The following is a 13,699-nucleotide window of genomic DNA, read 5'->3' as shown; positions in this document are numbered from 1 at the left end:
GTTAGAACGCAAAGCTGTTTGTTGTATGAGTAGCAAGGAGGAAGTACTCATACGGGAAGGTCCAGCAAAGTAATAATGGAAAGATACAACAGTGGCCTGTCTTGAGTTCCAGAGAATGAGTTAGAGATTTCTAGAAATGAAATTGAATATTCTAAGCAAAAGCAGGAATATGCACTGATCTTGCATCATTTGGGTGATGTCGGAGGTCATGAAGACCACTCACTCTTCCCCAACTCGTCTCAGCTTGCACTGACTGTTTTCGTACCTAAATTTCATTAGCATGTGGGATCCATATACATATTCTAGCACTGCTTCCATATCATTTTATAATTTTCCTGGCTGTTCTTTTAATACATAATCAATAAGTAGTCATTGTTTATCTATTATGTGTCTGCCATAACAATCTGCCAGTATATCTTCTCCCTGGAACAATAAAGAGCTTGGTTATCTGGCCTTATCAGATTGTTCCACATAAGAAGATTTTGTCCACAAGTCACTTTACTGTTACAAACCACTTCTTTAGTTTAGCCAAGAATGGGTGTCCTAATTATTTGGTACAAGGCTGTAACTGCAATGATTTTAGTAACACTATATAAGCAAGTTAAATTAAACGCAGAACATACGTCTGTCAGCCTATTTTTTCATGTTAGTTTTGATCCTAACCATTTCCCTAAGACTGTATATTTCAGGAGGGGAGAGACTATGTGTTGCTCAGGCTACCTCACACATAAAAGGCACTTAAGAACTGACAATAATGGTGAGGCATGGGTATATAAGAGTATCTTTCAGATGAAATATTTCCATTTTAAGTTGTTAATATGTGAACATTAAAAATGTTGACATACTGAAAATTTACAGGGTATATATGACTTCTGCCATGTTTATTTGTGTCTTTGTTTTCAGTCTGTCTCCAGAGTGAATAAAAAGAGAAAGTCAAGCTTGGGCAGTAAGAATAGTCCAAAGGCTCACCAAGCCACTCCCATTCATATTCTCATTCCATTCTGGACAAAGGATTAAGGGTTCTCGGAGCATCCAGAGTAGAAGCTGAAAAATAAATGCTGTGGTTTTGAGAGTAGCGCAAGAGAAATGAAACAAAGGCTCTGAACCTTATTTGTGTTCAGTAATACTGCTCCAAGGCAACATTTTTATTTTTAAACGTATGCCCTCATTTACTCAGGAAATTAAGAAATGTACTCGCCACGTCAGAGTCCCCACTACTAAAGCAACCTAGCCACCGGCTGATTTACAACTGAGTCCTAATTGAACAGTTGTGGTTTTAACTATATCAGCATATCTGCAAGTTCCTTAGATAAATATTCAAGCATTTCCCATAGATTTTACAGGCAAAGTAAAGAGAGTCTTAGAGCAGGCGAGATTCTGAGGACTACTTAGCATTTTCTTCGGCTTATTTTTCTTAGTTATATCTCATTTTTGACACATATTTTCAAAGACCGGCTATTTAAAATATAAATGTTTTTATTAACACCAAATAAAAGACTTTAGAGAAATCACATGGTCTTTTGCCTTTAGTAATATAACAGACATTTTAGTTTAACAATTATTTACACACAGACAGCTCTTAACTTCCTTCCTGTTATCCTGGTTCTTTTTCCTTCTCATGCCAATAATCCTGTTTAATCATTTTAATAAGTTACTACTCCATTCACAGGGCAGTATATTCACTCAGACGCCTTCAGACCAGGAAACAACAAATAAGACACAGAGCACATCCTCACAGGTATAAGGGAGCAAAAATGGATACTTTATGTTAAAGCTGTAGAGAATTTATAATTCGACTCGTTAGCATGCTTACCCCAGAACGACTCTTACTATTGACCACAATTTGTAAAGTATTACAGCTGGAAGGGAGCGTATCCAGGCCAGACTACTCTTCTACAGAGAAGGAAACTGTGGTTTGTGGACATCGAATGGACACCGAAGATCCAGACCCAGCTGGGTCACCAACCCAGGCACACTGAGGGAAATCAGAAAACGGACGCTCATGCTGGGGTACAGGGTAGGTTCAGAGAGCATAAAGGGAGGAGAGAGTTGCGAGCACTGCCATATTCCAGCCAGAGAAAGAGCGTTCAGGGCTCAAGACCACAAACGGAGCACAATTTCAACTGAAGACAAGTTTGAGGTACGTATGGCTTCAAGTTGACTACCTAATGAGGCTATCAGAGCTTCAAAAAAAAAAAAAAAAGTCAAGATGAGGCCCAGGTGCTGAAAGTGTCCCTAGGATGAGATGTGCCAGGTGCCCCATCACCATGGACGGCAAGAGGGTGCTACAGAGATCAGTCAATGAAGGGGACGATTAGAAAAGGGTTGTAGAACTCAGTGGCACTGGTGAGTGGGTAGAGACGCGAGGGTAGGCAGTAACGGAGGAGGGAAAGCAAAGAATCCGCCAAACTGGGTGCTCAAAGGGGCTGTGGGTCTATTACCCGTGGAAAGAGGGACACCAGCGTGCTGGCGTAATCATGTGGTGTCACTGAGACAAAATTCTAAACGGACTTCTGTTTGCTGGGAGCAATGTTCATTAACATCTAATTCAGGAACACCTATAACTAAATGCTGGTTAGACTCTTTACTTGGAGAAATCCAGCCCTTCCGCTTTTCCTCAAGCCACATGCACCCGAAATAGACAAGCATATGCACTATCATTAAAGAATAAAATACACATAAAAACACACGCTCAAGGGACATTTTCTTTCAGGGACACAGGACATTTCAAAAACAGTTTGCTGAAGGAAAGAGGCCTCTTGCTATGACACCTCTCTAAAACGAAAGCTGAGGGAGAAGGCCATAAATGGAGACTTTCAGCGATATTAAAGACTTCTTTTTGGACCAAGATTGTTTCCTGTACTTGAGTGCTTATATTTCTGTCTAAGACGTCTCTTTGGCATGCTCTGATAGTTTGCAATGTTGCCACCAGGCAAGAAATGAATTCTGGCACCATGTTGTACTGAAGACTGAAATAACTGAGAAAGAGCGTCAAATGATTCTTTTCTCCATGAACAGTGAATGAGCAAATAAATACACAAATGAAGGGAGAATCTCTTCAATGCTTGTGTGACTTTGGTAGGTTACAGATCATTCCTCCAAGGAAGAAACCATGCCTTGCGTGGAAAAGGGTATGACATAAGCTTGGGACTGCCATGTCTCTGAGAGGACAGTTAGGGCAAAAATCTCATTATTCCCACTCGTGCCATATTTCCCTCTGGGACTTCAAAGTCTGGGAAGCATGTAACTGGAGCGCACTTTTCCAGCGTCATTTCTACCACATGTGTGGGACAGCAAGAGAGCAAGGATGTCACCTCTCAGCCCTCTGCTGAATAACATAGGTGTTTAGTGAGTTACAGTGGCAAAAGATACACAAGGAAACAGAATTCTGGGAGGAGAAGAGCTGAAATGTGATGCAGATCGAAGGTAAATGAATAAAAAATGTCCTATGGCTATCTCAGGTACTATTTGATCGAGCTAGTTCTAATACGCAGTATTTCTGATGAGATGTACAAGCATGACTTTTCAGAGTAAACAATGCAGTCATGTCCATTATTTTGAATTTATATTATGCTGTTCCTCTGAGGAGCTTCAGCGCCTCATACAACATGGCCACTGCCCTCCAAATTACCTCACTACGGTACTGAGAGTCCTTCGTAACAGTGCAGCTAGTAAAATAGAAACCAATGCACCCATTGCCCCACTTTTATAGTTTCCCAATTTACAGTGAAGGTATTCACACACAGTGATGTTTATACAGGATACTAACACCGAGGCAAATGAAACATAAGTTGAAAAGGACACACACTTGACACTGAAAAAGTTTAAACAAATCTTGATAGAGATTAAGCTTTAGAAGGCAAATAAATACAGATTTAGAAGATATATATATGTATATATATATCAGAAATTTATATATAAAATTAGCCTCTCTGCAGTTTTAGGTAAAGTTCCGGTGGCTATATGTATATAGGATCACAGAATTGAATTTCAGAGGTGACCTGGTCCGACCCTTTCGATTACAGATTTATCTGCCAAGGGCTTTAGCTTTTATCTTACAGATGAGGAAATTGAAGTTTAGAGGATCCACTCCCTGTATCTTATTTCTTCAGAACTTGCTCAAGGCTCCTTGAAAGGCAGAAAATGGGAATACAGTAAGTTCCTGTAAGAATATTTGCCAGTAGGGAGAGGACAGGAGTTCCACGTTTCATATTCGGCAGCTTTCGTACATTCAGCACCTTTCTGTCACATACCCAAGATACTGTGCACTGTGTGAGGTAGACACTGGGCCTATCACAGTGCGCTAGGCTGACATGAGTCCTGACCTCACAAACCTCACAGTCCACTGAGGGATACAGACAAGTAGAAACAATTGGGAGACGCCGAGATAAAAGAGTCAGTAAATGATGCCAGGTGGGACCGTTGGGGTAAGCGTATGCTGGACTGGCTAAGGCCTTGTGAGCCATGCTAAGAGCTTGAGAGTTAGTCCCAAGGGCAACAGAGAATCATGGAAGGCTTTTAAGTAAGAGGTAGACACGAGCATATTCTATTTTAGAAAGATGACTTCTGACTGAAGAAGGCACGTCAAAGCAGGCAGACCAGTGAGAAGCCTGCTGCAGTTCTCACACCAAGACAGAAGTCGGCGTCCTGCCGGGATAGAGAGAAGTAGCCTTAGATGTTGGAGGTGAACTCAAAGAACTTGGTGACTGGCTAACTGTCAGGTCTGAGGGAGATGATGAGTGGTGTCCATGTTCCCGGTCTAGTCACTGGGTAACCAGGAACCATTCACATATAAAAAGAAACACAGGAGGAGAAAGAGCAAGCTTGGAGTGTGGAACATGCATCAGCCAACCAACCCGTCTCACATCCAAACTCACACATACAGCCCTGCTGACAAGTGGGGAAAAAATTCATTTTATAGCAAAGTAGCCTAAGCCCTATAAATGGGGTATTATTAAAGAGTTAGATCTTAATTAAGAATATCTTTTATTCAAGTTTAGTTTGTGGCACATCTCAACAGATTAAACATCAAGTAGTCTGCTTACTTTTTAAAAAAAAATAAAAAATCATGTTTACTTCATTGTGTAGTTTGCATACTAGCAAGAAAAATTTTTTGGAAGACAGACATGTGAAAAGTTCCCTCAGGGTGGTCTTGACTTGGGTTTGGAAGGTGGTGGTCAAGCCCTGAAAACCAGATGTATTTCTAGCTTTTATTGTGTCATGTATTCATAGCAAGCTTCATTATTTTGCTGGCAATTACCTTTCAGAACTGTAGATACATTCATAATCAGATAGAAATATAAATTGCATTTTAAATGTAAATATAAATGACTCCTAGATTAATCTTTGTTTGAATTATTGACCTCTATTAGTTCTTACAATCAAAAGTTGACAACACATATGCATTTGTAAAAGGCTTGAATGTGACACCAAAAGCATAGGCAACAAGAACAAAAATAGACAAATGGGATCATATCAATCTTAAAAACTTGGTTATCATAGGACACAATCCACAAAGTGAAAAAGCAACCCACAGAGAGAAAATATTTGCCCATCATATATCTGATAAGTGGCTAATATCTAAAATTTGAAAAGAATTCCTACAACTCAACAGCAAAACATCAAATAATCCAATTTAAAAATAGGCAGAGGATTTAAATAGACATTTCTCCAAAGATTATATACAAATGGCCAACAAGTGTGTAAAAAGATGCTCAAAGATGTGGGCATCAGAGAAACGCAAACCACAAAAACAACAAGATACCTCACCGACACCTATTAGGGCGGCCACAATAAAAACAAACAGAAAATAACAAGTGTTGGTGAGGACGTGGGGAAACTGAAACCGTCATGCATCATTGGGGGATTGTATAAGGTGCGATTGGGATGAAAAACAGTACAGAGGTTTCCCAAAAAAATTAAAACTAAAACTGCTATGTAGTCCAGCAATCCCACTTCCGGGTTTCCTCGTACATCCAAAATAACGGAAAGGAGGGTCTTGGAGAGATATTTGTATGCCCGTGTTCATAGCAGCACTATTCACAATAGCCAGAAGGTGGAAGGAACCCACGTGTCCAATGACGGTGAAGGGATACACAAAATGTGGTAAATCCGTACAATGGAATATTATTATTCAGCCTTAAGAAGGAGGGAAATCCTGTCACATTCTACAACATGGATGAACCTTGAAGACATCATGCTAAGTGAAATAAACCGGTCACAAAAGAACAAATACTGTGTAATTCCACTTATATGAGGTCTCTAGAATAGTCAATGCCATGGAAACAGAAAGGTAGAATGGTGGTTACCAGTGGCTTGCGGGACGGGGAAAAGGAAGTTGCTGTTTAACACAGAGTTCCAATTCTGCAAGATGAAAAAGTTCTGAAGACCTGTTTCACACAGTGTGAATATACTTAGCACTACTGAACTGTGCACTTAAAAATGGCTAAGATTCTGTTTTTAAACCGTCAATTTTATGCTTTGTGCTTTTAACCACAAAAAAAGAGACCACATATTGTATGGTTTTCTTTATATGGAATGTCCAGGAGACACAAAGTAGATTAACAGCTGCTTGGGGGCTGGGTAGATGGGAGGTAAATGGAAAATGACTACTGGGTACGGGGTTTCTTTTGGGGGGTGATGAAAATGTTCAGGAGTGAAATATCTGTGATGGTTGTACAACCAAATGGATATAGTCAAAGCTGTTGAACGGTATAATTTTTTTTAAAAGGCTTTTTGATGTCTAGTGATTGACACACTCATGCTCCCTCTTATACAGCCTCTCTTTGCTACCAAACAAAGACTGCTAAGCAATTCCAAACTATTCAGCACCCCTCAAACACTAAGAAATATTATAAAACAGTTCTTTCAGATATCTTCATAATTATTTTCTCTGAGCCACTGCATTCAACTCCCTGGGAATTCTAAGGCAACAAACTAGAATGCAACAATAATAACTAAGAACAATGGCATAAACCCAGAGAATTTCAAGGATAAAAATATGAAATTCCCTTGCCTGAGATTCAGTATACATTGCAAAAGCAACTATGTGTGTCAGTCAGATGTTTTGCCATCTTATCTCCAACATCTAAACTTAAAACTACACCTCCAATTTGCACTAAAAGCCTGTGTTTCATCTCGTTTAAACTCAGATAAGAATTTAGTATGAAGAAGATTAGCTATAAGAATGTGTATTTGTCTTCTTTTACCCCTCGAATTTGAAAAAAAAAGCTCTGTAATTTGTAAGTATCTTACAATAATATAACCGTTTTGAAGATATATTATGTTTACACTTGAATAACATTTTGAGCAGAAAAACAAAGTCAACATTTCACTAAAGTGACAGCAACGACTTCATTTCAAGAGACATTTCATTATAATTATAATTAATAGAACGCCTAAATATCTTGGCTTATTTTTACCTCTATTGCTATTACTTGTTTTCCAGTCATCTCAAAAGTCCAGATAATATAATACCTGTCACTTTTAACAGAAATGACTGGGTCAGCTGAAAGGAACGGTATGGATATCCAACTCTGGTGCCAAGAAAACTGAAAGACCACAGATCAGTGAGCAAAACCCAGGAGGCTTCAACACCCCAATCCTGGTTACAGGACTTGTCTAAGGTCTTATTCCTTTCAGTTTACTTTCTGCCTTTATGTTTGATACAATCCCTCCTTCACCATCATATTAACAAGTGGGGGTCTCTCCAGCTTTTACCTTTGGTGCCATGTCACATTCTCTCCCCTAGTTGACCCAACGCAGCCCGCCCCCCCAACACACAATCACACACAAGATACTCCCACCCCCACCCACCCCACCCACCCCTAGGGCTCAGGCAGCTTTAGACAAGAGCCTGAGGAGGCAGACAGATGTCGCAGGAACTGTCAATAGAACACATGCTGCAGGGACAGCGTCAGAGAAAACACCCATTGAGCAGAAAGAACGGCTCCTGAGTTTACAAAAAGATGTCATCCTGAGTGATACAAAGGCTTGTTTGTACAAAGCAACGAAGCCACTTAACAATATATGTTGGACAAACAGTCACCTTGGAAAATGAAAGAGACGGGGATCTTTAGTGCATTTAGACTCTAATACAGAGTCTCAATCACCTAAAGTTACAACTATTTTAAACGGTCTTTGTTTGCTTTTCTGTTTTTCAGTTCTAAGGTGGCATCACTATTCTATTATTTGAGCTCAAGTTATTTCTCAGAAGTAGGAAAAACCTAGTAATTCCCTGCAAGTATATTATTCTAAAAGGTTGCAAGACAGTTATCACTGCTGCAGAGCCAGTCTGGGTGTGATTGGGGAACCAGACAGCAGTGGGTCCCAAGGTTAATGGGTCGGTGTCGGCAGCTCTGTGGAGCAAGCGTTGATACCACTGCAGATAGTGTGTGAACAGGTGCTAAGGAATCACGAGGTGCTTTGCGGAACTAGCGTGAAATGGTATGCGAAAGGGAGGACATTGAAGCACAGGGCAGTTTCCAGAGAAAAGAACCATTTTCTCCCGTCCAAATGAGGAAGTTAACTCCAGGCTGCTCTGTGGTTAAGACCTAAAGAAGTAGAAACACTTCCAATAGTGACTAACACTTACATTTCGCACGTACCAGCCGCCATTCTAGCAAATTTGCATATATTGTATGAATCTCAAACCACTACCCAGCAACCCCAAAAGATAAATAACGATTGTTCACATTCCACATAAAGAGCAACTGAGGCACAGAGAGGTCAACTGACTTACCTGATACCACACAGCCAGTAACTAGAGAAACCAAAATTTGAATCGCATCATGTGACTTCAGAGTCCATGCTCTTAGCCAATAAAAAATAGCATGCATTTTTAAATAAGTATCGGTATTCTTTATGAATACATTTGACAATGGCATTGATTTTTTTAAAAATCCCATAGGCTACACCTACATATATATGGTCCAATCTTCTAAATACACATGCTTGGTTAATTAAGACAAACAATCAGCTGAGTGAGTAGCTGGGGTGTAAACAACATCCAAATGACACAGTGAGTGTATGTCTAGATACTGCACAGATACTTCTGCCCTTTGAACACAGAGATGACAGTCTTTGCATTCTGAGCATACGTCACCACGTAAACATGCAAGAGATGTGCTGAATATGGATAGAAGGTAAATAAATCAACACTGTATAAATGAAAGGCCTGGTGACAGAGGAAAGCACGCTGACGAGGGAGGACCAAGGGAGACAATGGTGACTGAGCTCCATTGCCACCTTTGCACATGGCTTCCTTCCTCTGCGGGAACTCCTGGCCCAGACCCTTTGGCCTTGCTGGGCTCAAAGGGAGTGCAAGGAGTCCGGGGGCAAAGAGTGGAGTCAGGAATCAGAGAGAGGGCCTGTGGTGGGGAAGGGGCTGTGTCTGAGTCACAGGCCTGCCCACCCATCCAGGAGCACTGGCAGGAGGGAAGCTTCTGGGAACCGGCTTCAGGGGAGGCGGCAGCAAGGTGGCCTCCTACCTCCTTTTCAAAAAACCAAGAGGTCAAACTGAAAAAGAAAAAGATTTCGCCTCCTCTTACCAGGGCCGTCTGTCTCCCTTTGAAAATGATATTAGAAAAGAAAAGGCAGGGTTGAAAGGCAACCCAGAAGAAAGATTCACGCCTGGAGAGTTAAAATAGGTTTTCAGAACCAGTGCAAATCAGCAGTTACTGCCTTTGGAAGGGACCTGCCACCGCGGACTTCAGGAGCCTGGCCTGCCTACACTGTTAATTATTCCCCGAAAAAAAAAAAAAAATACTGGCATTAAGGGCACAAATTGAAAGGAAACTCAGTGACCTTCCTTCTCTCGCTTCCCTGATTCGTACCTTCACCTCTTTCTGGAACACTGCCATACATCTCCACATTGCAGCCAAAATGCCCCTTTCCATGAAGGCTCTCCTGGTCTCCAGAATGATACTTTATCTAGGTAGCTCTCAGCTGTGTGTTCTGTTCACTTATTCAACACGTATTTATTGCACGTCTGCCACGTGCCAGGTATCACTGCAGACATTGGGGTTGCAGCGCAAACGCCTGCGCCCAGGGCGCTTACGTTCTACTTCAGTATATTGTACACTGAATGACATACATTATATATTTTATAAGCCTCTTATTAGACAATAGCTCGTAATAGGCAATTCATGTTGCTTACACTTTTGAAGTCTCATCTTGCTTTGCAGAATATCTCACGTAGAGCAGATGACACTTGAAAAAAGATCAGTTAAACCTTTTGAAGTCAATAGGAAATCAATATTTCTATATGGTGGTGGAAGATGCTACCTTGGAAGGACCTTCAGGAGAAAATTTCACCTTTGTATTTGGCACATATTCTCATCTTTTACCACCTACTCTAGACATTAAAGTGTAAACATACATAGACTTGGTCAGAGGAAAGGAAAAATTCCATCTCTATTTCCAACGTACTAAAAATGATACAACGAAAATCTTACAGACAATGTTATGAAGCTTCTAACATTGAAGAAGGGTGTTTACTGAAACAAATTAAGGAAGAGGGCGAGAGAAAGCGCCTTTAAAATCAATGACCGACATAATTCAAATTATTTTCAAAGGAATCTGAAAAGCATGTCATGAGGTGTTTCTTAAATTCCTGCTCAACTTGGGAAAGTGTGACAACCTGTAATAACTGGAATAGATCAATACTTCCTCACCTGGTTTTAATCTCCAAAACAGTCAAGTGCATTGATAAGAACCACACATAATTAATGAGTGTAATAGATTTAAGTCACCAATAAATCACTTAGTAGTGGCCACACGATTGAAAAAGACACTGCTCATTACAGATAGTGAGTCTACTGTACACTGTTAGTTACCCCAGGAAACCACAAAAACAACGCTGAAGTTAGAGGTTAGCCACTTCCTCAGGGGAGATGAAGCTCCTTCTGGGATCCAACCCACTTTCCTTCTCTTGTCCCTCTTCTCATTTCCTTTTCTCTTTTATTTAGCAGATATTTATGTTTTCATAAGCCTCCGCACATTCTATGTGAAAGCAAGCAGGGCATAAGTAATAAATATCCCTCACAGTTTGATTATTCGGTCATCCTAATCAATCAAGAGGATTTCTTAGGGGGGTGGCCGGTTAGCTCAGTTGGTTAGAGCATGGTGCTAGTAGCACCAAGGTTGCCGGTTCAATCCCCGCATAGGCCACTGTGAGCTGCACCCTCCTCAAAAAAAAAAAAAAAAGAGGATTTCTTAGGGAGAAAGGCCTGTCCTGAGCATTGGGTTACCCTCCCCGCCAAATGAACCCACACTGGCCCTGTCCAGCCAACTCCCCCAGTCTGAAGATAGGGCCACTTTCTAAATCTCCAATTTTCCACCTACGCGAATATAGGTCCGCTTAGCTAGGAGGCTAGGGGGAAAGGGGTGAAGACAGGTTGTGCTTAGCAGAAATGTGCCTCTCTGGAAGCATGATTCCAGGATTTAAGTGGCATCCTTAGAATGAAGGTCCCCCTGCCCCTATCAACCCAACAGAGGAAACCACACCCAAGCTTAACACTTGGCTCACACTGCCTCATTTTCCAACAGATTCAACGTCATGAGTCAATCTACTTAGGTGTTTCTCAACTTTGGGTGTGGAGATGAATAGGCTCTCCAGAGGTGCTGGGGGGGCGGGGGGAGCAGGACTTTATACACTCTCCTCCCACCCAGACATCCCGAGGCCCCCTGCTCCCTTTAAGAATCTTAGGGATCAGCTGCTGGTGATGGGAACATGGAATGCTTCTTGGGAGTGTTAAGGGAGAAAAAAGAGAAACACTGACCTCTGCTCATTAAAAACCTTGGCCCTCCTCAAGGGCAGTCTACACATCCTACAGCTCCAGGACTAAGGACAAAAGCAGATGGCTCACCGAGTCGTGTCATGACATCTAATTGCTGGGTCTCCCAATCAGCGGACCCTTTCCCACCCCCTGTGTAACAGACCTGAGATGGCTTTAAAAAACACCCTGGAACTTGGATCAAAAATAAATGTCATCCATTTTTAATGCTGACCTTTCTTTCTTTTTTGAATGATAAAATGTTGCTAAATTGAATGAGAAAGACAGCACACACCCAAAGCAGATGCAACTCATTCCTGAGCTATGAGCAGACACTGCCCAAAATCACGTTTGCAGCTTGGACCCAACTGCTCATGCCCTCAGTACAAGTGTCGTACATAATGTAGCAGTGAAAGTGATGACAGCGCTGCATGGTCACAGAAGACCCTGGGAAACGCTGCTGTGGATATGAGGACGCGATGTGTGACGTGGGGCCTGATAAGATTTCGCACCTCTTTCAACAGTGTCCCGAAGGCAAGTTCTGTTGTTTGCTTAGGCTCTGCAGTAACATAAAGGCTTGTTGAAAGTCAACTTTTGATTTCACGTACTTTTTATAGCAACCGAATACACTTGCCAACAAAATGTTATTATTTCCTTGTAAAACTGATTTTTAAATATTCAAGTGCTCATGGCCTTGGTGAAAAAGAAAAAGACATAAACGAATCATCTAAATTATTATAGTTTAAAAGACCCCCTTTCAAAAATATATATATATATGTAACTTTAATCAAATCACAGCTTCTTAATTTGATGAACATTGGGGGTAGGTATGGGCTTTAGAAGGTTACAAAACCATCTGGAATGACACAGGCATTTCTAGGGGCCAACAGTCCATGACTCATCAAATTTCCAAGAGTGTAAATGACCCCAGAAAGGTTAAGAATCACTATTAAGAGAGATGGGTGAATAAATAGTCAAGGGTATTTTCCACTGCGATCTCCAGACACAAGGGAAAGCAGAAAGTATCAGTGATGTGTAGGTGGCCATGATAAACACGTATCTGAATATGCCCAAAATACTGGGCCATGGCGAGTTGTAGCATTAGACTATGAATCAGGAACATATTATTTGAGGGAACTGAAGTAGAGAATGCAGCGGGTATCAAAGACAAATAAAATTCCAGGTCAAAGTTTCAGTAAAATGTCTCATATACCTGAAAAAAACAACCTCAGTAAGCTCTAATTGGTTCACAATAAGCAGTAAATATATAAATTACACAGTTGGATAAATTGTGACACATGTGTACACCTGTGAAACCGTCACCACAATCATTATGAACCCGACCATCATCCCCAAAAGTTTCCTTGAAATCCCTTAGTAATCCCTTCCTCCAGTCCTGTCCCCTCGCTAATACTAGTTTGCATTTCTCCGCATTTCATATAAATGGAATCATTCTGTGTAGTTGGTTGACCGGTGACCCCCAAAAGATATGTCTATGGCCCAATCCCAGGAACCCGTGGGTGTTACTGTATTTGGAAAGAGAGTCTCTGAGTCATGAGTTCAGGATCTTGAGATGAGGAGATCATTCTGAATTATCTGGATTGAGATAAATCCAATTAAATGTGTGTGATATAACACAGAGAACAGAAGGTGACAGGAAGAAGGGGCATAGCAGCATGGAGCAGCCCCAGGTCCTAAGACAAGAAATGCAGGAAGCCACAGAAGCTGAAAAAGGAAAGGAACGAGGCTGACCCCTAGAGCCCCTCTCGAGAGAGCAGTCGGGTCAATAACCACAGGTTTCTCTTCTGGCCTCCAGTATTGTGAGGGAATAAAGGTGCTGTCATTTGTCCTGGCAACCACAGGAAACTAATACATATTCCTATTTGTCTGGCTTGTTTCATCCTGCAAAATTATTTTTAGAGTCA

General features: G+C 41.2%; 1 protein-coding gene and 1 non-coding gene across 4 annotated transcripts in view; one reads left to right on the top strand and one right to left on the bottom strand.

Moving 5' to 3' along the window:
• The window catches only part of IMMP2L (inner mitochondrial membrane peptidase subunit 2), a 706,765-nt gene that overhangs the window by 257,664 nt on the left and 435,402 nt on the right, over positions 1-13,699 (bottom strand). The window lies entirely within an intron of this gene.
• On the top strand, positions 11,096-11,169 carry TRNAT-AGU (transfer RNA threonine (anticodon AGU)). Its single transcript has one exon. It is a non-coding gene; the product is annotated as a tRNA-Thr (tRNA).

Source organism: Rhinolophus ferrumequinum, chromosome 20 (genome assembly GCF_004115265.2).
Source record: "Rhinolophus ferrumequinum isolate MPI-CBG mRhiFer1 chromosome 20, mRhiFer1_v1.p, whole genome shotgun sequence".
Classification (NCBI taxonomy): domain Eukaryota; kingdom Metazoa; phylum Chordata; class Mammalia; order Chiroptera; family Rhinolophidae; genus Rhinolophus; species Rhinolophus ferrumequinum.
This window is presented reverse-complemented; position numbering and strand designations above follow the sequence as displayed.